The sequence below is a fragment of the Tympanuchus pallidicinctus genome, unplaced genomic scaffold (assembly GCF_026119805.1).
Source record: "Tympanuchus pallidicinctus isolate F22 unplaced genomic scaffold, pur_lepc_1.0 scaffold3, whole genome shotgun sequence".
Lineage (NCBI taxonomy): Eukaryota > Metazoa > Chordata > Aves > Galliformes > Phasianidae > Tympanuchus > Tympanuchus pallidicinctus.
In genome coordinates this window covers 81,865,615-81,886,535 of record NW_026294747.1, presented here as the reverse complement: position 1 = coordinate 81,886,535, position 20,921 = coordinate 81,865,615, and the positions used below count along the sequence as shown (strand labels likewise).

The 20,921-nt window shown below is 38.9% G+C and overlaps 1 long non-coding RNA gene across 1 annotated transcript; it reads right to left on the bottom strand.

The window, feature by feature from the left end:
• Positions 1–4,568: 4,568 nt before the first annotated feature.
• LOC128086151 (uncharacterized) lies at positions 4,569–20,485 on the bottom strand. Its single transcript, XR_008209260.1, has 3 exons — positions 20,271–20,485; positions 10,905–11,112; positions 4,569–5,959 (listed from the first exon to the last, which is right to left on the bottom strand). It is a non-coding gene; the product is annotated as an uncharacterized LOC128086151 (long non-coding RNA).
• Between the last annotated feature and the right edge of the window lie 436 nt (positions 20,486–20,921).

Sequence of the window (20,921 nt, the reverse complement as noted above, 5' to 3'; positions counted from 1 at the left end):
GTGAACAGTTGGCAACCCTGCCCATGGCAGGGAACCTAATGATATGTAAAGTTCCTTCCAGCCCCAGCCTTTCTATAATTCTAGGAGTGCCTCAAAACAGGTTGGTATCAATCAGGTTGCACAATACATTTGTTTGTTAAAGACATAGAAGTGACACAGGACAGTGGAAAAAAAAAGGGAAGCTGGCTTCAAGTGAGCTCTCTTTACTGTAAGAATATGATTTACTACAACAGAGAACTGTGCAAAATGAAAAAAGGCAGATAATGCACAGACATAATGCAGAATCTTTGAGAGATCCAGGCAATGGACAGGAATACTGGGCAGTAGTTGAAAGGGCTAGGAGTCTTCAAAGGATTGTGTGATTGATACCGGCTGGGATCCCTGTGGAGCAGTGATAAAAAAAGCATTAGAATTGATTGTAGGAATAAATAAATTAATTAATTAAAAAAAAAAAAAGGAAAAAGAACGGTTTGAATAGATTGCAGGAAAATGTCTGAGATTGGTATAGAGCAAGACTGTAGCCTTCGGAATCAGAATTGAAATCTGAATAAGAAACACTTTGAATTCAAAGGGAAAACTGTGAGGCCAACCATATAAGAAGAAAGGCAATACTCCCTTGTCTTGGGGAGAAGATGAAGCAAGATAGCAGAATTAGTAAAATAAACACATCTTATAAGAATATCAATGCATGGGTAGAGGATAGTAACCAAATCTATGTCTGATATAGAACAACTAAGGGAGCCTTTTCATTTGAAAAAAATCAGCTATAGAAGAGCAAGGAGGAATACTTTTATGCCTCCACGGCAGGGAGATGGCTGAAAGTGAATAAACAGCTGTTTTCCAGACACATTTGCTATTCGTGAAAGAATTACATTTTGAAGTGATTTGAGAATCAATCAGGAGCTCAGGAACAACAAAGCACCAGGTGCTGATAATGGTGCCACTGAGTTGTCAGAAACAGAAAGAATATACCAACTCCTTTTCATGATGTAGAGGTTTGAAAAAGAATTCCAAGGGTGCAGAAGCAGGTGGTCAGAGTGCTATTGTGAAAAAAGGAAGAAGTCAGGGAGGAAAACAACATCTCCATCTTCTCATTTCATCTTTCTACAGTGTCCTAATGCTGATTTTTATTTTTATTTTTTTTAATCACATACATTTTACTGAGAAGTATCAGTATATGTTTTGGAAAAACATGTCTTCTTGCAAATTAACTGTTTTCATTTTGTAATCTAAGGGAGAATAAAAAACATGAAGATGATTAGAATGCCTGTATAATTTTCTTATATTTTTAAGGTAGAGCCTGGGCTGAAGTGGGAGTACATGGAAAACATGCTGCAATTAATTACGGCAGTGTAACTGCGTGCTTGGTGTGCAGCATGCAGTGTCTAAAATATGGAATTTCATCTCTCCCATTTTGGATAGCTAGATGCAGCAATAAAGTGACATTGCTGGTGTTTTATGTGTTTCTGGAAGGGGGTGGTGCAGTTACAGCACAGCTCCCCAAAACCCACTGTTTGCAAATATAGTTATACTTTGATTCATTGAAGGGGAAACGAAGACTTGAAGAACATGATGATAAAATTGGGATCAAAGGACAATGAAAAATCAAGTCAAATGCATAGGGACATCTTGTTCAAACAAACAGCACAAGGAGAAATATGTCTTTAACAGAAAAGAAAACACAGAATTTGTGGGATATGCCAAGAATCCCTACAGCCTTTAATGTTCTGATTTTACTGTAGAAGGTTGGGTTTTTTAAAGATTTAAAGGTTCCATTAGAAGAAACGAGGGAAGACAACAGAAGATGTGGAGAAGACTCTTTGATGATGACCTTCTTTTTCAAAACAAAACAAAACTCAGTTTCTCAAAAAGGTTGTGAAATTGGATTTATACGTTATGTGCCCTCCTTTTTCCCAGTGAAGCAGGTGTTTTATTCTCACAGTATATACTCAAGCAGATAGAAAGAAAAAAAAAATGCCCAGAAGAGGGTTTTGAAGTTATGAATAATAATAATTGAAATAATTGTAACAATAAACAATAACAATTATATTTCTATAAAGTGCTAGGATGCTCAACTGCATCATCAGCAGGAGGGATAAGCCTTGCTGGCCCTCAGAATCAGAAAATGGGGCAAGCAGGCTCTCACAGTATGACTGAGAGTGTGCACTGCTAGTCCCCCTTCTGAGGACCTTTCCCTCCCTCAAGGGTAATGTGGCTGTGGTGGGATGCTGGGTGTACTCCTCTGCTGATAATCACAGTGATTATGTGGAAGTGGTACTGAGGGAAAAGAAAGCTTTTTTCTCTTGAGCTCAGAGCCCTCCCAGCACAATCTGACAAGAAGGAATGGAAATAGGAGGGGAAGCAAACTACCATCAAAAGTGACTCAGTAGAGATAAATGCCATGGGAGCCTGGAGGCTAATGTGAGTTTACATTATCAACCTGGGGAGAAAGCGTTCCTGTGCAGGGAGCAGAACCATTGCAGCACCTCTGCCAGGGCTGGTGCAGGTAGGAGCAGTTGCTGCTGTTTTGTGTTAACTTTAGCTTTGGTTATATTCATGTTGAAAAGCATAAATAAGTACTGCTTTTCTTGCACAAAATAGAATTCTGATAGCAGAAAAAAAAAAACACCAAATGACCAAATGAGTCTTTTTTTTTTTTTTTTCTCAGTGGAAAATTCACTTTTACATTAAAAATAATCCTAGAAAGTTAGATTCTAGACATATTTTTGGATGAAAACTAGAGTCTCTAAGTTTTGTTTTGAGGAATAAAGAAATCAAAGTTACCTGCAGAATGTGAGCAATAGTGGCCGATGCAGCTGCCAAGCTTCTCTTTGAGAAGTCATGGCTGTCAGGTGAAGTCACTGGTGACTGGAGAAAGAGAAACATCACTCTTATTTTTTAAAAAGGGAAAAAGGAAGATCAGGGACACTACAGACTGGTGACCTGACCTCTGTGCCTAGAAAGATCATAGATTGGATCCTCCTGGAAGAGATGCTAAGACACGAACAGGATAAGCAGGTGTACAGACTGAGATAAGTCCTTGAGGGCAGGCCTGTGGAGAAAGACTCTGGGGCTTGAGTGAATGAAAAGTTTAATGTGAGCCAACAGTATGCACTTGCAGACCAAAAGGCCAACAGCATCAAAATAGGGATAACAGCAGGGAAAGTAATTGTCCTCGTCTACTCTGCCCCCATGAGGCTTCATCTGGAGTACTGCATCCAAGCTCGCGGCCAAGCTCGAGGTTATCAAAGGACTGGTGCACCTCTCCTACAAAGAAAAGTTGAAGGAGCTCAAGGCTTGTTTCAGTCTAGGGAAGAAAAGGCTACAGGGAGTCCTCACTGTGGTCTTCCATGCATAAAAAAAGTTTATAAACAAGAGAGAAACTGACTTTTCATACAGTACGATAGTGATAGGACAAGGGGGAATGGTTTTAAACTAAAAGAGGGGAAATTTAGATTAGATACTGTGAGGAATTTTTTTATTCAGAGAACTGTCAGGCCCTTGCACTGCTGCCCAGAGAGATTATGGATCCCCCATCTCTGGAGACACTCAAGGATTAGTTGGATGGGGCCCTGGGTAGCCCAGTTCTGTGGGTGGCATGGAAGGGAAGGGATCTTACAGATCTGGATTTTAAAGACCTAGTCTTTAAGATCCCTTCCAACTCAAGCCATTCTATGGTTCTACGATTCTATGATACTTACTGTTTCACATCAAAATCAATTCTGAGAAAAGGTAACTATCAAGATGTCCCATACACCAGTCACCTCCTCAGGATCCCTGCTGCTTTTTTGGCTTGAGAGTTTTCCCAGTAAATTTCCCATACAATTGCAGACCAATGTGGAAACTGTGGAGAACAGCTTCGGACTATTTACTAGTAGTGTGAGATTCGCAGAAGGGTGTTCCCAGAGATTCAGTCTGCTCAAAACAGCTGTATGTAAGATAAATTAAACCTTTAATCCTTCTCTGTGCGAAGACTGCAGGTGGCTGAGCACTGCATGTTCCTCAATAGCACTCCAGTAATTTTTCTGCTGAACATTGTTGTTCAAGCACCAACTGCAGTAAGTCACATCCTTATAGCTCCTCCCTCATTACCAGGTGCTGAAAGGAATTAGTCCTAGAGATTCTCCCCCTTCCAGTCATTTCATTCTATTTTGGTCTTCCAGCCTGACTCTTGTGATGACCAGTTCCAATAGAGAAATAACAATATAATGTTTCAAAAGCCACTTAAGAAATGTGTAAGATGGCTAAGCAATATGTCTTAGACTGGCTGGTGATGGGAATTTTTGTTGGCAGTCTAGGAGGCTCATTTTTATGTGTGACCAATGGGCACAGCAGAAGAGATAGCTGGGTAGTCAGGTCTTTTCCTATGCCCATGTCTGACTTCCCCTTTCTTACGTCCTTCTTTGCACTGGGATTCTATTTCAGGATCCCAAGCAGGCATTAGCTTCTCACCTGAGGTGAGAAAAAGTGTGGAGAAGAAATTAAATCTAATCTCCCAAAAGCACAAATAAAAGTTCAGCTCAATTTTTTTTTCCCCTCATAAATATATATATATATTTGCAGACTTTTACATTACAAAACAAGATTTATATTTATGCATTGGCTTGGAAAATCCTTCACTGGTTTCTGGCAGATTTCATGGAAAATATTGTTTCAGTGTCGGTCAGAGGTTACTGCTCAAAGAAAGATCTGTGTCATCCCCCATCAGGAAATTTCATGGGAAACCTGTTTGGAAACTTGTGCTTTCCTTTCAGTTCTCCATGCTGGTCAGCAACTATTGTGTATTTTTAAAGCATATAGGAAGGATTGCTTTGGGTACACTGCAATAAGTTTTAAATAAGTAGCCACCAAAACAAATCAGACCACTGCAGTTTCTTCGGCTCTGCTTCACAAACTGGAAAGATTTCCATCTGCTTCTCAGTGATGGTTTATGGTCTCATGGGCATATTGCAAGATTGTTTCATAGGTGTGAGACTTGATTGGGCATTGGCAGGCCAAGACAAGGCTTGGTAAAGCCCCAATGGTTTTCTAAAACAGACCTCCATCTTTATTGAGAACCAACACAAAAATATTACATTCAAGTTGTTTTTAAGGTTCCAAGTGAAAATGTACACTGAATGTATATAGACTGAAGCACATTGAAAGTAAGGCAAACCTTAGAAAAACAATTATTTATTATCAGATGGTAAATAGAATATGGAAAATTTTCTACAATTTCCTTTTCCCTTAACCTTTCTCTTGGTAATGCATGATCCAATTGTGCATTTATTGCATTACTTATTGAAGAGGATGAGCCCTAAGAGATCTTCTTATTGATGTTCAAATGCCAGAGGTCACCAATTTATTTCAAAAATTCTGTTTTGTTTGCAACATCAGAAAACACTTCTGGGGATCAGGTATAAAAAGGGTTTGAGGTCTGACATGGAAAGTGAAATGCGACCAATGTCAAATGCACCTGCATTTTAGCCAGTACTTCAAGAAAATATTATAGGGAATAAGCTGGAAACTCAGTCTCAGATCAGTTCAGAGAGAAGCTGGCAGGAAATGTCGACTATATAGAAGAATCAGAGACCACTCAAAATCCTCTCATTTGTTGGTTTATGCTACACTGTGTACTGTAGTTTAAAAAACAAACAAACAAACAAACAAAAAACAGTTGAATTGTTATTCCATTCTTACTGTTCATTTTTTTTTCTTCCTCCACCAAACATGGTCCCAGCAACAGCAAACAATTTGTGAAATGAACATAAATAACAGCTGTAAATAGTAGGACCAGGAATGCCCATCCCTGGAGATGTCCAGAGCTCAAATGGAAACAGCTCCAGCAACATGCTCAGGGGACTCTGGGCTTTGGGGTCTCTTCCATACTTGGTTTTTTGATTCTCTCTCTCAGAGCCATTGATGCACAACTAAATCGCAGGTTGCTTGCTCTAGATGGTTTTTCTACCTGCTATAAAGTCTGAAAATTAAGAAAAAGAAAGTGTGATCAGCAAAATTGGCAGTTCTAGTCGTAGAGCAGATAACCAGTGCTAGAGAACAGAATGTTGAATTTTGAGATTCAGATCTGAGGTTTCCCAAAACAAATGATATCTGTGCAGGTGAAAAATTTCATGGTGCTGCTGAGGGAAAAGCCAAATCTATACCACAGGGACCAAGGGCTCACCAATATACTCTGCCCTGCGATTCCCTTCAGACCTTCCTAGTACCAACACCCATGCCCTGGGCTGGCTGTGGTATCTGACCATAAATTTGCTGCTGTGAGACCAAGGCCTGAAGGATCCACTCAGTAGTACTGAGCTCAAAAACTACATTCAAGCTAAAATAAATACATTTTTTTTATTTCCTAAAAAGCATTGAATTAGCATCTCCTACCACAGCTACTCATAACAGCTTCTAAGATTTGCATAATATTACAGCTATTTTAAAGTAGATGCATCTGCCTGCTGGCAACAGTGAGTGAATTGTCACAACAAATGCCCAAGGAAAGGATGCGAATTGGAGTGCCTCCAGAGAAATTATGTGCTGCTCAGCCATCCCTGTTCACACACCTATGGTAATGGAAGACAACGTAGTGTTCAAAATCAAATCAGCCATAAACCTGTTGCATACTAAAAGGTTGATTTACTGTCTTGGGTGCCTGCTTCTAAATAAGAGAGAATTTAACAGGAAGATTCTTGGTTTCCATGCATTTATGCAAGCCTGTGAAACCTCCCAATGATTGATCTTTCTGATATTGTATATACAGACACAAGATAAGCTTCTATTCCTGGACAACTGGAATTTTCAAGGTTTGCCTAAGTGAGGAACAAAAAAGATGCATTACCAGTGATGTGACTGTGCAAGCTTTTTATTCATAAATCTGTATATACAATCTACAGCGATTTTCTGGCTTGACAGTAGGGCTTAAAAAGCTTGGAACTCTGAGGGAAGTCTTCTGCATGTTCTTAACACATGGAGGAATGGAGTCTGAAAATTCCTCCCTTTGGTGATGCTTTGCAAATGCACACACGGTAAGCTAAGGAGTTAGGGTAACTACATAGTGCAAGGTATTAAAATCTAAAAATAAAACTAGTTTTAAAATGTTATCTTTGCTCAGAATTCATCTTCTTTTTTAGAGGGCAGTAGTGAGAAGGTAAAATGTATATATACATTTTTTTTTTTCAGTAGTGCTCTCTATAAAGAATTCAAATACTTGCAATCATCTCTTGGATGAGCAAACAGGTATGGGCATCTGATGGCATTATCATCCTTTGCTGCACAAATACAGCTAAACAGGAGCAGTGGTATCTATCTGTATCAAGCAGAACAAGCAAGTGAGCATGAAAAGTAAATTTTTGCTTTTTTCTTCTTCAATTAATATCTTAATAAACTATTTTTGAGGAGGAGAACAGGATTAAACTTCATGTAAGATGTCAACTCCAGCCACTTAAAAATCTTAGTAGCCTTACTTTAGAAATAGATGACATGCTCTGCATAAAAACTATGGCTCTATAAACCTACACTGGACTTAGGGCCTCATCCTGAACAGGATGCTTTTTTCCTTATTCACTTCTTGCACAGATTTATCAGCACTGATGAGGAAACCAGTGGGACAGTGTGGCATCCAACCTGAGTAAAGGTGCAAAATCTGATTGGTACCCTTCCCCTCAAATATGATTTTCTGTGAAAGGTGCAATTTGGTTGAAGTCAGAACTGCTTCAAATCCATACAAAAAAATGTTGTATCAAAAACATAAAAGGCCTTTGCTATTTATAGATAATTTGAACTTAGAACTGCTGGGCAGCTCTTTCATACCAAATATCTTGCCATATATTTTTTACCATTGTCTTCAGCTGCTTCAGAAGCTCATGCAGTTCTTGCCAAATTAAGAAGCCCACAGGACATGCTGGTAATGTGTATTGCTAAAGGATGGTGTGGCTGAGGTTACAATGAGTGATGGAGAAACATTCATCAGGCAATGACTGGGAGTGAATGTATTCTCCCTCAGTCCCACATGCCAGAAATCTGTTCCAAATTAGATTTTGTGGAATTCTCAGGCAAATGAAACAGATGGAAGCAGATTCTTCTGCCTTATCATGGGTACTCTTGAAGCCTAACCGGCAACTATTGAGTTACGCCTTGGAACACGCACAATACATCCTTAAGATTTTCTTTTTTATATTTACAGAAGTTCTTATCTTAATGAATTTATTTCCTAAATAATCTCGTATATCATTTGAGGGAAGCTGATATCTGTGTAGCAGAAATGTGGCAACCTGGAATACTGCATGAGGAAATGACATGACACAAATTCAACTCTATGTACAGAGTCATTAACCTCTCATTATAAGATTTAACTTCTGCTGAAAATCCAGTGCATACTTAAAAATAGCTTCTTATATGAAACTCACTTTAGTTGACCTTGTAGATGAAAATCTCTGTGCAAAACTACAGAGGTTATGACTGATTACCAGCTTAAGTACTCTCATTCATTAAATGACAGTAGAAGAGATCCGAGAACTACTCCAGCTGAAGTACCAAATTCCCCTGCTAGAAACTGTGCTTCAGTGAAACCGAAAATGGTAAGTAGCTTTTCCTTTATGATACAGAAAAGTAGTCTGTGGTTTTACCTTCAGGGGCCTCAAACTGTGTGTGAAAAGGAATTATGGTACTCCAGGTCAGAGTGGGGAGGAAGACCTAGTGGCTCCAGGTGACCACTGCTTAGGGCTGCCAAACAAGTGTTTTCCTTCCCTTTGGAGGGAAGTCAGTGGGGCTGCTGGGGCATATATGTAAATATACATATGTAAAGACCTTTTAATATCTAAAGGGAAGCTGCAGAAAAGAGGGGACAGATTCTTTAGCAGTCAGTTATAATAGAGCAAGGGAAATGGCTTCAAGCTTAAAGAGGGTAGATTTAGGTTAGATATAAGGAAAAAGTCTTTTACAGTGAGGTTGGTGAGGCACCAGAACAGATGTGTGGTTGATGCCCCATCCCTGGAGACTTTCAAGGCTAGGCTGGATAAGACCTTGGGCAACCTGATCCAGCTGTGGTGTCCCTTATCACTGCAGAGGAGTTGGACTAGGTGACCTTTAAAAGACCCTTCCAACTCTAAGGATTCTATAAAATGCTATTCATAGAATAGAATCATAAGGTTCATTCACAGCGTCTTAGTAGGCACGTGATTATCTAGCACTGGAAGATTTCTCAATCTAGATTTTGCAAAGGAGTCAAGTGGAATTGACTGAAAGCAGAAAGTGTGAAGCAATATGAAAGTTATGCATTGACTCCATGTAACACCATGCTATATGTCTGCAATAATTAGTGAGAAGATGCATGCCCAGTCACAGAAAATGAGAAAAATTAGAGCATGAATTGTGACTCAGTGGTGTCACTTTTCTGGAGAGTTTAAACTCAGATTGGCAATAGACTTTCATATCTAACAGAATAATCTAATGATTTTATTATTTTAAATAAAGACAACTGTAGCATTATTTTGATTCTTTGCACTGAAGGAAAACATAAATGTGATATAAGTTGACATCATGACATTAGGAGTCACAAACATAAGAATATAGGAACTTCTCCACCAGCACCATGCCTAAGGTCATCTTATCAGCAAGCTGCAGTGGGACCTCATGGACACTGCATAGAGGCATGCCCAACCAGCAGCTTACAAGTTTCTAGACCAAGAGTTGAATTTGGTTCAGCGGGCTCTGTAAACGCCAAAGGAGCTATATACACTGATGCATTTCTGCAAAAATGAGCCTCAGAATTTAATTGTAAATTTTACAGGAAAGTAATTCCTTTTATCAGTTTTAATCCTGCCATTAATTTTACTGAGTACATCTCATACTGCAAGAAATAATCCTTCACTTTACTAATCATGGTCTTACAGCTCAGTATTGTAACATTCATTGCATTCTCTTTTCCAAATGGAAGAACTGCAATCTACTTAATATTTTATTGCAAAACTAAAAGAGACAAAATGAGTACTTCAGAAAGCCTCTGAATTTATCCCTGATTAAAATACTGTAGAATAGAATGTGAAAAGGAGTAAGAAACTAAACTCAACAACCCAACCCAAAAAAAACAATTCAAGAGTTTTAACAGTAGAATTTTAACTTGCAAATAGACCCTATGAAAAAGCATTTTCAGCACCTGTATGAGGTTCCTGTGACTGTTTTTCCTTCTGACTTTGAGGAGCTTGCCAGAATTTATTCATATTCACCTTGCTGCATAGATCATGAGCTCTCAATTGATGTTAAGGTTCAGAGATAAATACCAAACAGGTCTTCTGGGTGCTGAGTGCACAGGAGACAACAGAGAGGAGTTGCAAAATGCCTTCTTATGAATACCAATGGATATTTTAAAAATGCCTGAACCAATTAAGCTAGGACAAAACTTTGGGTCAGTGATACTGACATGGCTTTAAAATGCTGTGATGTCCTGTTCTCACAACAGGAAAAGAAGAAAAAATACTCTTCAGATGTTAATTTAAATTTTATCCCATGTATATCACGGGAGAAGAAAAGGCTTTGGAGCTTGTTGACTGTAGTTACCTCAAGAGCAAGATTCCAAAAGAAAGGATCTTTTCTTTACAAGGCAGTGAGCTGTCATACAGTGATAATTCTGATGAGGTGAGTGCTGCAGGGTACCGTCAGACTGCATCCGCATGGACCATATAGGCTATAGATCGCACTAGGAGACAAAGAGTAAATTTAAACTGAAAGATTGAACATACTTTCATGTTTCACTAAAGAAACATTATTTCATCATTCTTCAACATTTCTTTTAATACTAGAAAGTTGAACATTTCTTTCCATATCTGATTGGATTATTTTTAATTGTTGGATTTTGTTTTCAGATAAAGTAAAAGTTATTTTAAAGACCAGTCCTCTCATTTTGAAGAAAATACTGCATTTACCTGTTTTTCTCCTTCTGAAAGCCTTATTCAAATACAAAGGTGAAGATGAAGCTCCAGGCTTTGCTCTTAAAACTGCTGCTCTGTCATTACTTGTTTGATGCACAGACATGATAAAACTCTTTGATGTAGCTTTGATGAGTTCCAAATGTACATGCAAGCAAAATGAGTGTTGCTTCAAAGCAGAAATTCTTCCAGTTCTTTTTCTCATCTGAAACAGATGAGAACTACTTAAAATGAAAGAAAAATGGGAGAATTTGTACTTGGAAGAGAACACTGTTTGAAGATACATTTTGATATGTTTACTTGGGGTCTGGTTCTACAATGATCTGTTTGTTAGAACAAAATTCTTGTATTCAAGTGTTATTTGGTTGCAAAGATGTTTCCACATCAATCTTCTATATCGTATATTACAAATATACAGTTGTGGGTTTTTTGTTTTTTTTTTTTTTTTTTTTTTTTTAAATCACTCCTTGTTAGTCCCTGGTTGAGGATCACACTTCTGTCCTTGCAAGAAGAGAAACACCCAGTGGTTTGAACAAGGAAGTGCAAATCCAGATCTGCAGCTATACCATCTGCTACTGATTTGCTCTTGACTCATCGTGTAAATGAGTTCACACTCCTAAGTACACACATCAAGAAAATGTGTGGCAGGACTTTTCATCTGTACTAATACTTCACAAGCATATTGACATCTATAGACTGTGAACAACCTCAGATAACGTGTGGTTGCCAAAACAGATCACACAGAATGAAAAAGTTCTGATTTTAGCTTGTGTATACACATGAAACACTCTTATCAGCCATGCAGAATCTGAAGTCCTGAAAAATCTAGGATTCTGACATTACAACTTATATGGGGGGGAGGAAGGGATAAAGCAGGGATGAAAAGGAGATATTCTACTTGATAAATCACTTTAATACATTTGAAGGGAATTCGTCTCCCAAGCCTAAAGACAAAACAGCTTTTAAATCAACAGCTAAGCTGAAACAATCTGCTCTATGCATTGAGATGTTAATTGAAGAACATGTTTCTGTTAAGACAGTCTAACCTGTGGCAGGAAACTGTAGGGCACTATAGAAAAATATCATCTCAACAGACCATTACTTGGCTCGGCTGTAATTACTACTCAGTATTCACTATAATGAAATCAACACCAGATTATGCCATCAATCACGGTTTACCACTTTGCTTTCTCTGCCCACTGGCTGAAATACAACGCTTAGAGAAGTTGTGCCTGCATTACACTCATGTAACTCATTATGGTTTTGGTTGGTGAGTGAGTAGTTGGATAGGTGCTTTAAGGATGGTCCAACAAAAGTCAACTGGAAGTTTTTCAGTGGAACACTGAAACTTGATGGAACACAAACTTGATGAAAAGTTTATTCTGGAAATACAAAGTTTTCAAACCAAATTTATATGAAGAGAAAAGCTTTATATGAAGCACAGAACGTTTTGAAATGGTGTTTTAGTCTCCCTCATTTGAAACATTTAGTTTTTCATTGTCCCCTTTAAACAAAGCAAAAAGAGGGAAAATCCTGAGCAACGTTTATACTAAACTCACAGTTGTGTACAACAGTGCTTTTAAGTGTTGTGACTGATTTGACCTGATGCTTGATCTCCAAGATCTCCTTTTTGAGATGAAATAAAGATCCCCTTTAACAAATAAACCTGAATCTTAGCAAAGGTTTCATCAGAAAGAGCTTATCCAGCTCAGCTTTTTCCATCAGCTAGGGGGATAGAAAGCATTTAGGCATCATCAGCACCATCAGTGTAGTTCCCTTGAGGGGCTTGTAACTAGCTCAGTTTCAAGGAATTTCCTGCATGATATCAGGCCAATGTCTTTTCATGTCCATGCTGCAGCTTGTGCTCATGCCCCTCTCTGCATGCTGGCCCGGAGGCTCCCCAGAAATCACCTGCCTAATTTTGAGCTCCCTAGACATGGTGTTCCTGTCTTATCTCACTACGTGAAACACACAGCCTAGGAAAGAAGAGCAAAACATGAATTGTTCTTACAAAATCATGATGTTCAGGACAAAATAAATCCATGCAGAGCTTGACCTTTTTGCTAACATAGCCAGTAATTACCATTGCCAAAGGCACAAAGATAAACTGCCATGTAACATGCAGAGAGATGAGAGGAAAAGTGAGGGTTGTGGGAAGTCTTGTCAACTGACAAATGCCTATGAGGAATCTCCTCACAGCAAGGCAGCACATACCTCCCTCTCTGCAGCCATCATGTCAACAGCAGCACACCAAATCCATTACCCTTGCAAAATGAGCATGCAGTGATATTCACTCCTGTGAAAACTTTATCAAAATGGTAATGATCCACACATTTCAATTTCTAGCAAGTGCTGTTGGCATCATCCTCCATACTGAACAAATAGCACCATAAAGAGGGACTTCCCTGTGTGTCTCTCAAACTAAGACATCTCAGTAGTATCAAACAATCTATTGAGAGGCTTTAACCTGTTTAAAGGTGGGGATATAGAGTTAGGGTTTGGGACGTAGGGATATAGAGCCACTGTCAGATGATGGAAATTAATGTGGAAAACAGAAAAAACAGATTTGTGTAAACCTCAAGAAAGTGAGCTATGCTGTCTTCTATAATAATAATGAGCTGGAGATGAATGCTTTCTTTCATAAATGAAACAGTCAATCCAAGATGCCAGGATTACTGCTGTGATTTAGACCTGGAATTATTTATTTGCTCTCAGAGTTGCACTTTGTGCTCCAGAGGTGGTTCTGTAAGTTTTCTGCTTTGTGAAGCCGCTCTTAGCCTGCAGTTACTAAACTGCTAAGTTCTGCTTGGGGCTGTGAAAAGTAAGAGAAATCCTTCCTTTCTGCAAGAGAAGGAAAATACTTCAACAAGTGCAGGTGAGCTAGAACCTGCAGAAAAAGTGAGCCCTTTTCAGTCCTATTGCTTTCGCTCAGGGTCCTCTTAAAATATGCGCAAAATATGCAGACTGTTTTTGGTTTAGCTGTGCAGCTGGCATTCTCAGCCTTGCTGGTCAGCTTTCTCTGCTGATCTTGAAAGAGTTGCAAGGCCACAGATTTCCTTGCCTGACACAGAAGTAGGTTGTTCTGGTTAATCTGCCTGGAAGTGCCATTGTAGCTATCAGTAGCAATTGGTTTCATACACAAGGAAGACAGAGGATGATAAATGATTCTTCTGTTACCTGCTGGCTACATTTAAATGCACAGTTGCAAGCAGATGCTGTAAATGGGCCTAAAAGACACAGTACTTACACAGTACTACACAGTACTAAAGACATTTCCAAGTTACACAGTAAAAATGTGTGAATGATTGTCACTCAACATCATGCTGTGCAGCTGCCTAAATCCTGCCAGCATGGGGTGAGAAAAGTATTCACCATTTCAGCTTTGGCAGCCTGGTAGAAAACTTAACCTGGTTAAGGTCTTTCAGCCACCTAGGTTTTTGATAGCTGCTCCCATATCTGTACAGTTTTTCAGTGTCTCTGTGTGCTGGGAACATGAGCCCATCACAACTGTCCTGGGCAGCACTTTCTAGCTGCAGAGCCATGTCTCCTGGGCTCTGCATCAGCATGCAGTGGCCAAGGGCTATTTCCTGTGTTGTTACAGTGCCTAAAAATTCAAGAGTCAGGCCTGATTGCAAAAGGAGTTGAATAAGCACAGCTGGAGAGTCCTGCTGTGGGGGATTTATGGCCCCTTGTAGCAGTGATCCTGATTGCGATCGTTTACAGACTTAGGCTAGCAGAACCAGTGGCAACTCTGCCTGTGGAGCATCATAAGACAATGGCACAAAGGGATATTCACATGAAATGGTCAATCCATGTGCCAAGTTTGAGGAAATTAATCTCACTTTATAGCCAAAGGATAGGAGGCAGTTGAGAGCACTCATGTCAGGCTCCTGCACCAAATCACGACCTGAAAAGGCTCCTGCTCAACCTCCTGAAAGAAGGGGCACTTCCAAGCTGAATGCAAATGTTGGGTGGCAAGCATGGGTGAAATAAACACCTCCCAGAAATGCAATTTCCCTAAAGGTAAACCCCAATACAAAGTCAAAGCACATCAACACTAAATCATTCTGATGAAATTTTATCAAAACTGCAAAGTGCTGCGTGAGTAAGATGTAAGTAAGAAAAGCTGAAGGTTTTCACATCTCCTGTATTATCTTGACGTATTTTTAGAAGCTTAATATTATGTTAAACATTGATTTCAACTTGACACCTACAATTATAGATATACCATAATGCACTTCACATTTGAACGTCTAAGTCAAAATAATTGAGACTCCTTGAAACTAACAAAATAAAAAGCTTATGTGTTCCTATAGCAATTTTAGAAATTATGATTATTACCTGCACAGATGTAAATTACCTAAAAAGATGACTCTCTACATATATGATTATAATAATATATTATTATTATTATATGATAATATGATTAAAATAAGATTTCTTTGTATCAGAAATATCATATCATAGTTTATGACACTAGAAGTTTTGCAATGTCAGCCTTTTCACTGCAATTTGGAACTGATAGAAGATAGATAAAAGTGAATAGCAGCAGCAGGTCCATATAGCTCAATATCCGCTCAGATTGTGTTCTGAGAGACTGAAAGAGAGTATAAGAGTACAGAGGCAAGCACCTAAGTGTGCTGAGTGCACCAAGCACAGCAGACTGATGAGCCCAGGTTGGCTTCTGTGATTTTTGGAATACAGAATAGAAATTTCTGCTCTACAGAAATTTGCAAGAAGCAAACTTCTAATTCTCAATCATGATTTAAAAGATTGTAATCAGCACAGACTTACGAGGACATTTTTCTCTGAGTATCAGCCCTTTATATTTATTTAGCTTCATGTGAACTATACAAAAACACAATGACAACAAGGACAACAAATGAAAGAAAGTTAGAAAGAAAATCTGTTATTTGGTTTCTGTGTTAAAACCAGCAGAGGGAAATCCAGGACTTGGCAGTTGCACAGTATTCCGACAAATACAACAGAGGGCTGAGACTGTTTCCGCTCTGTAGGCAAAAGTGCCCTTTGTATGCCTTTGGGTACATAACAGTGAAAGACACAAGTCTGACAACTTCTGGATGTATTTTGGAGGGCAGAGCCTTTCTAGAATGATAAAAAAAAAAAAAAAAGAATCCTGAACTAACTCTATTTATAGGTGCAGAATGTGAAGTTCTAGTGTGCACAGGACATCTTCCATCAAAATACCTTTTTATCTCAGATGAATATTAATTCTTTTGCTTGCTATCATGAATCTCACACAGCCTGGACATACTTTGAAAATATTTTCATGTCTTCTCAACAAATCCCCAAAAGTGATGGCAAGTGCAAAGGCTTGCTGACTTCTTTGAAGCTACTGTAAGCATAACCAATCTGAGCCAGTTGCTGGGCAAAGTGGGTGAGATGGGATGGATGTTTCCTTTGGGTGTCACCACTTAGAAATGCGATGTAGATTTTCATACTGCATAAGGATATTGTCTCACATACACAAGGCTTCAAATAACTGCTGAATCATTATTTGTTGTACTTACTCTGCATGAATCATCTATCATGGTCCTGTATTTTCTTGTCAATAAACAAATCCAGCATACTATCAGTGAGCAGCAGATTCCTGCTGAGTGGAAGAGCTTCATATGATAAAGGTTCAGTTTTGGGAAAATCTGCTGGGCAACAACAGCTGGGCTCCTGCTGGGCAGGGAATGGACCTGCCATGATGCGTTTGCAGGAGAGGCCGTTCTGGTTTCCTTCCGTTCCCAAGAACCAGACTACTCTCTGAGAGCAGAAACAATGTTGTAACTATCTAAAGTTTTTGCCAAACAAGCTGTGTCTCCTTCTTTCAGAAATCTGTGATGCACTATCTTATTATGAATGGTGATGTGTGCTGCATCCAACATGCTTATTATGGCTATCATTAAGAACAGATGCTGCAGGATTATATTACCAACACAGGAGGAGAAATAAAGCAACAAGTTAAACAACTGTGAAATTTTCATTGTTTCTTCAATACTCCATTAATCCCAGAGAAGTTACAAAAGCCACCACTATATATTGGCTATGAAGCAGTATAACAGATAGTGAATAAAAATAAGAGGGTTTAAAATAACTATTTCACCTCCACCTTCCTCTCTGCCCCCCACCATGGTAGCAGAGCACAATCTATGGGAGCAATTCCAACAAAAGGAGGTCCAAAGAGCATTGAAAGTAATGTAGGTGGACATTGATTAGAGACATGTAAACTCATTTTAGAAGTTACTTTTTGAAGTATTACAGATTTTACCTGATATGTCTAATACGAAATTTAATAATTTGCACTGAAAATTTTAATGGAAATAAAGGATTTTAGCTGAAAGATTGATTCTGAGAAACACCCACTCATGTCTTTCTTACAGGAGGCATAGTGTGTGTTCTCACAAAGGAAGAAACTGGCACCAAATTTCTACACCCATTCTGCAGTCCTTGTGTTGCTATTCCTTCTACTGCTAAGCCTACTGTTGGCATAGGAGTCCACCGAATTGCTTTTGTCCTCCTCCAGTAATCCTCAACTTTACATAAATCTGTGGCATTATAAAATATTTGACAGTACATAGATTTCTTGAGGATTTCCATTAGCTAAGTCTACTAATAAGATCATTTTTTCTGCTTACTTTAAGAATACCAAACAAAAAATTGTTCTAGCTTCAGTCAAAACTATTCAAAAGTCCAAGGAGAAAGCAGTCAAATATATTTTTTTAAATAAACAAAATTCAGAATTTCAAAAGTTCTGTTATAGACAGAATTTTTATTTTTTTTTGAAAATGGTTCCAATTTCCAGTACTGAGTTTTTTTTTTACATCATTATTCCTACACAAAGACATTGCCCCATGTCATGCTGCCAGGATTGGGTGACAAAAGTTTACCTATGGAAAAACTTGCTCTCTCTCATGAAACAGCCATTGATTGGCTTACATCTGTCTTGCTCTTTTCCATTTCGTTACTTGATTCAGTGATATCTGCGGTCTCTGCTTTTAAATACTGAACTCCTTTAAGCTTGTCCCTCATCTATTTCTCAAAGCATCTGCCTATCTTCAAATGCATACTTATCTAATATGCCTATTTGTGTATCTCTAGGTTAGATAGGAAAAGTTAGTGTGGTGATTAATGAGAAAGAAATACCTTCCATTAGAAAATAATGGGCCATTACTCCAGCTTGCTTTACAAGATAATACATGTTTTTTAATTCTATTATGAGTAAACACCTAAACATTAAAGATAAATTAAGCATCTTTACAAGTTTGGAAGCTGTAAGGACTTCCTACTGCAGCTGAACTGTCAAAAGTAATTTTATTAGCAGCTCTGTGCCCTGTAAAACTGCCATTCACATGAGAAATGGAACAGATGTACTACACTTTGAGCATATGGGAAACCATGGTGCAGATTATAAAGGCAGAAAATCACAATATGCTATCATTAAATGCTTTGGTAGCCACAAATTGATTGTAAAACAAACACCAGCCTTCAGGAAGTAATACATAGCCTATTACATATCCTAGAGGCAAGTTGTCCCAGGTAGGTCTATGAAACAAGGACCCACATCATGATAGTAAAGATTTTATAATAAATACAGCATAAAGCAGGTGTTTCATTAACAGAAACCACAGACAAGTCCCAGTCCAGAATAGTGGAGGCAAGCATATCTGGTCCAGAAGTTAACATTAACATTGTAATTATTTACTGTGGGAAACATGAGCAAAGCTGAGTGAAATTCCTGCATCCTGTGAAATCACTGCAGATTTTGCAAATCTGCTCTGTGATAGATGCATGTGAAAGGTTACACAGTCTAGCTACCTAGATCAAAGCAATCAGAGCTGGGGTATGACTGCAAACCTGCATCGCTGCAATTCTTGGGAAAACAAGATGCCATAGGAGAGCAACCTTCTACAGCTGTATCTGCTTCTCTGCCTCTATTAACAGCAGAAGAGAGCCTGTTATAAATCAGCACCTGTTATAAAGCAGCAGCCCACTCACTCTAATACCAATCCAAGGAAACAAAAAAAGAGTCCTACCACTGGGTAACATGGGCATCTGGGGATTAAGATCCAGGCACAAAACAAGAGGTATATGAATATGGGCATATAGACACACCTGTTTGTCTCCAATTTGTCAAACTCATTCTACCAGAGAATCATGATATCCTTCCCACAAACAGATATATACCGGAGGGTTGGCAAGCCAAGTTAAGTTTGAATTCTTTCTGCATTGTGTAATTCAGATAAAAATAGAACTCACCAAGTAAAACTGAACTTACAAAGCTTAGCTTTTGTTTACTACAGAATTAAGAGAAAAATCCATGCTTTGAGACAGACAAAAATACCCATGCTTTAATAACAAAGCTCAAATGATCCTAGGACTGCATCAGTATTATGTGGGTTTTGCGAAAAGCCTACAAAACTTCGCAGGGTCTTTGTGAAGATGAATCTAATACACAGAGTCAACCATTCTGCTTCAGAGAAGCAGAAACATTGCTTCCTCATTCCTAATGCTGGAGCCTACAGTGAAATGGAACATACCTTTTTCTCTCTTCTTTGCTTTAGCTATATCAGTAATTCTTCTGCTCTTCTAGGGCTTGGCAATAAAAATCTCTTTTCCCTCCCTATGCCAGAAGTAGCATTGTGCCACTGTTCATACTCAGTGCTGCTTGAATGCTACTGTGTGCATGTAGAAGGTAGGATGTGTCATTCGGTATTAACTGAACTTGCAGACTGAATCAGTAGTGATATTACGAAATAGAAACATAAGAAGAACTAAAACAAATCAGATGTTCTCTGGCCTGCAAGATGTTTGTACCAGAGAGCTATAACAAAAGAAAGAAGGCAACTTCAGTAAAATTTTAATCCTCTTGATGAGCTTCAGCTGTCTGGAAACACATACTGCTCATCATACGGCTGCTACCCAGATGTTTGTGCTGTTGGTTACCTAGCTATCTGGACCTCCTGCATAATCAATAAAGCATTTCAAACCTGCCTTTGTAAAGAACGCTCAATATTCAAAAAGGACAGACAATCCTTCTTCACCTAAAACAGACAAGTTGTATCTCTAGACTCTTATTTGGTACCATTTTTCTTCTGAAAATATATCCTCAGAGCGTAGTGCCACAGCCACACAGCTTTGCTAAAGACAGCAAGACAAGTATTCTTCTCATTGGTTTTACAACTATTGCAACAGGAGGTAGATCAGTAGTTGCGCGTAATGAAATGAGATTAGATCAAACCTTTTCAAAAGGCAGCTTATATAATCAATGAATGCACATATGTGATAGTTACAAAATGTACCAGAAAGCTCGGCCATGCAGTTATTACACCAAAACAGAACAGACAGAATGCTCACCCATATCCTAGGCTCACTGTGAAACTCCAGCAGAGTAGATCTCCAGAAGAGAGCCTTCCCCACTAGCAGTCAGCACTTAAATGGGTCTAGGAGAGATGCAGCCAGGCTCCACCCCTTTGGGCAGCACAGGTGAATTGCCTTCACCTGTGCTCCTCTGGCTGACTCAGTGCTTGCCTCAGGTGATCAATCAGAGGTTCAGGCTGTGATTCAGCAGTTCCCATACACAGCTTAAGCCTTCTCCCTGCACCACTGCACCGCTCCAGATACATCATTCAGAATTAAATGTGATTAGAAGGATATATCCAACACAAATCTACCAAACTTATGTGAGTAAATGAGAGTTCAGGATCTGGAGCCCCAGAAAGAGCTTTCCTTGCTCTGGGGCCCAACTCAGTTAAGTCAATAGATGTGCATTGATTTCAACACACCCTGTTGGTCAAGCAGTATTCCCACCAGGAATATCATCTCCAGGCCCTGTAGAACTGAGCTTTTCTCTTTAACTTCTCCAAACTTTCATCCCCAACAACAGCTGTATTTTTATCTGTTTAGGAAAGATTACGAGCTTCTTTATTCGTGAAACAAATGTTTCACATCTCATTGGTGCAATTTGGCCCCCATTCTCACCACAGGATATTTCACCTCCTTCTGTGT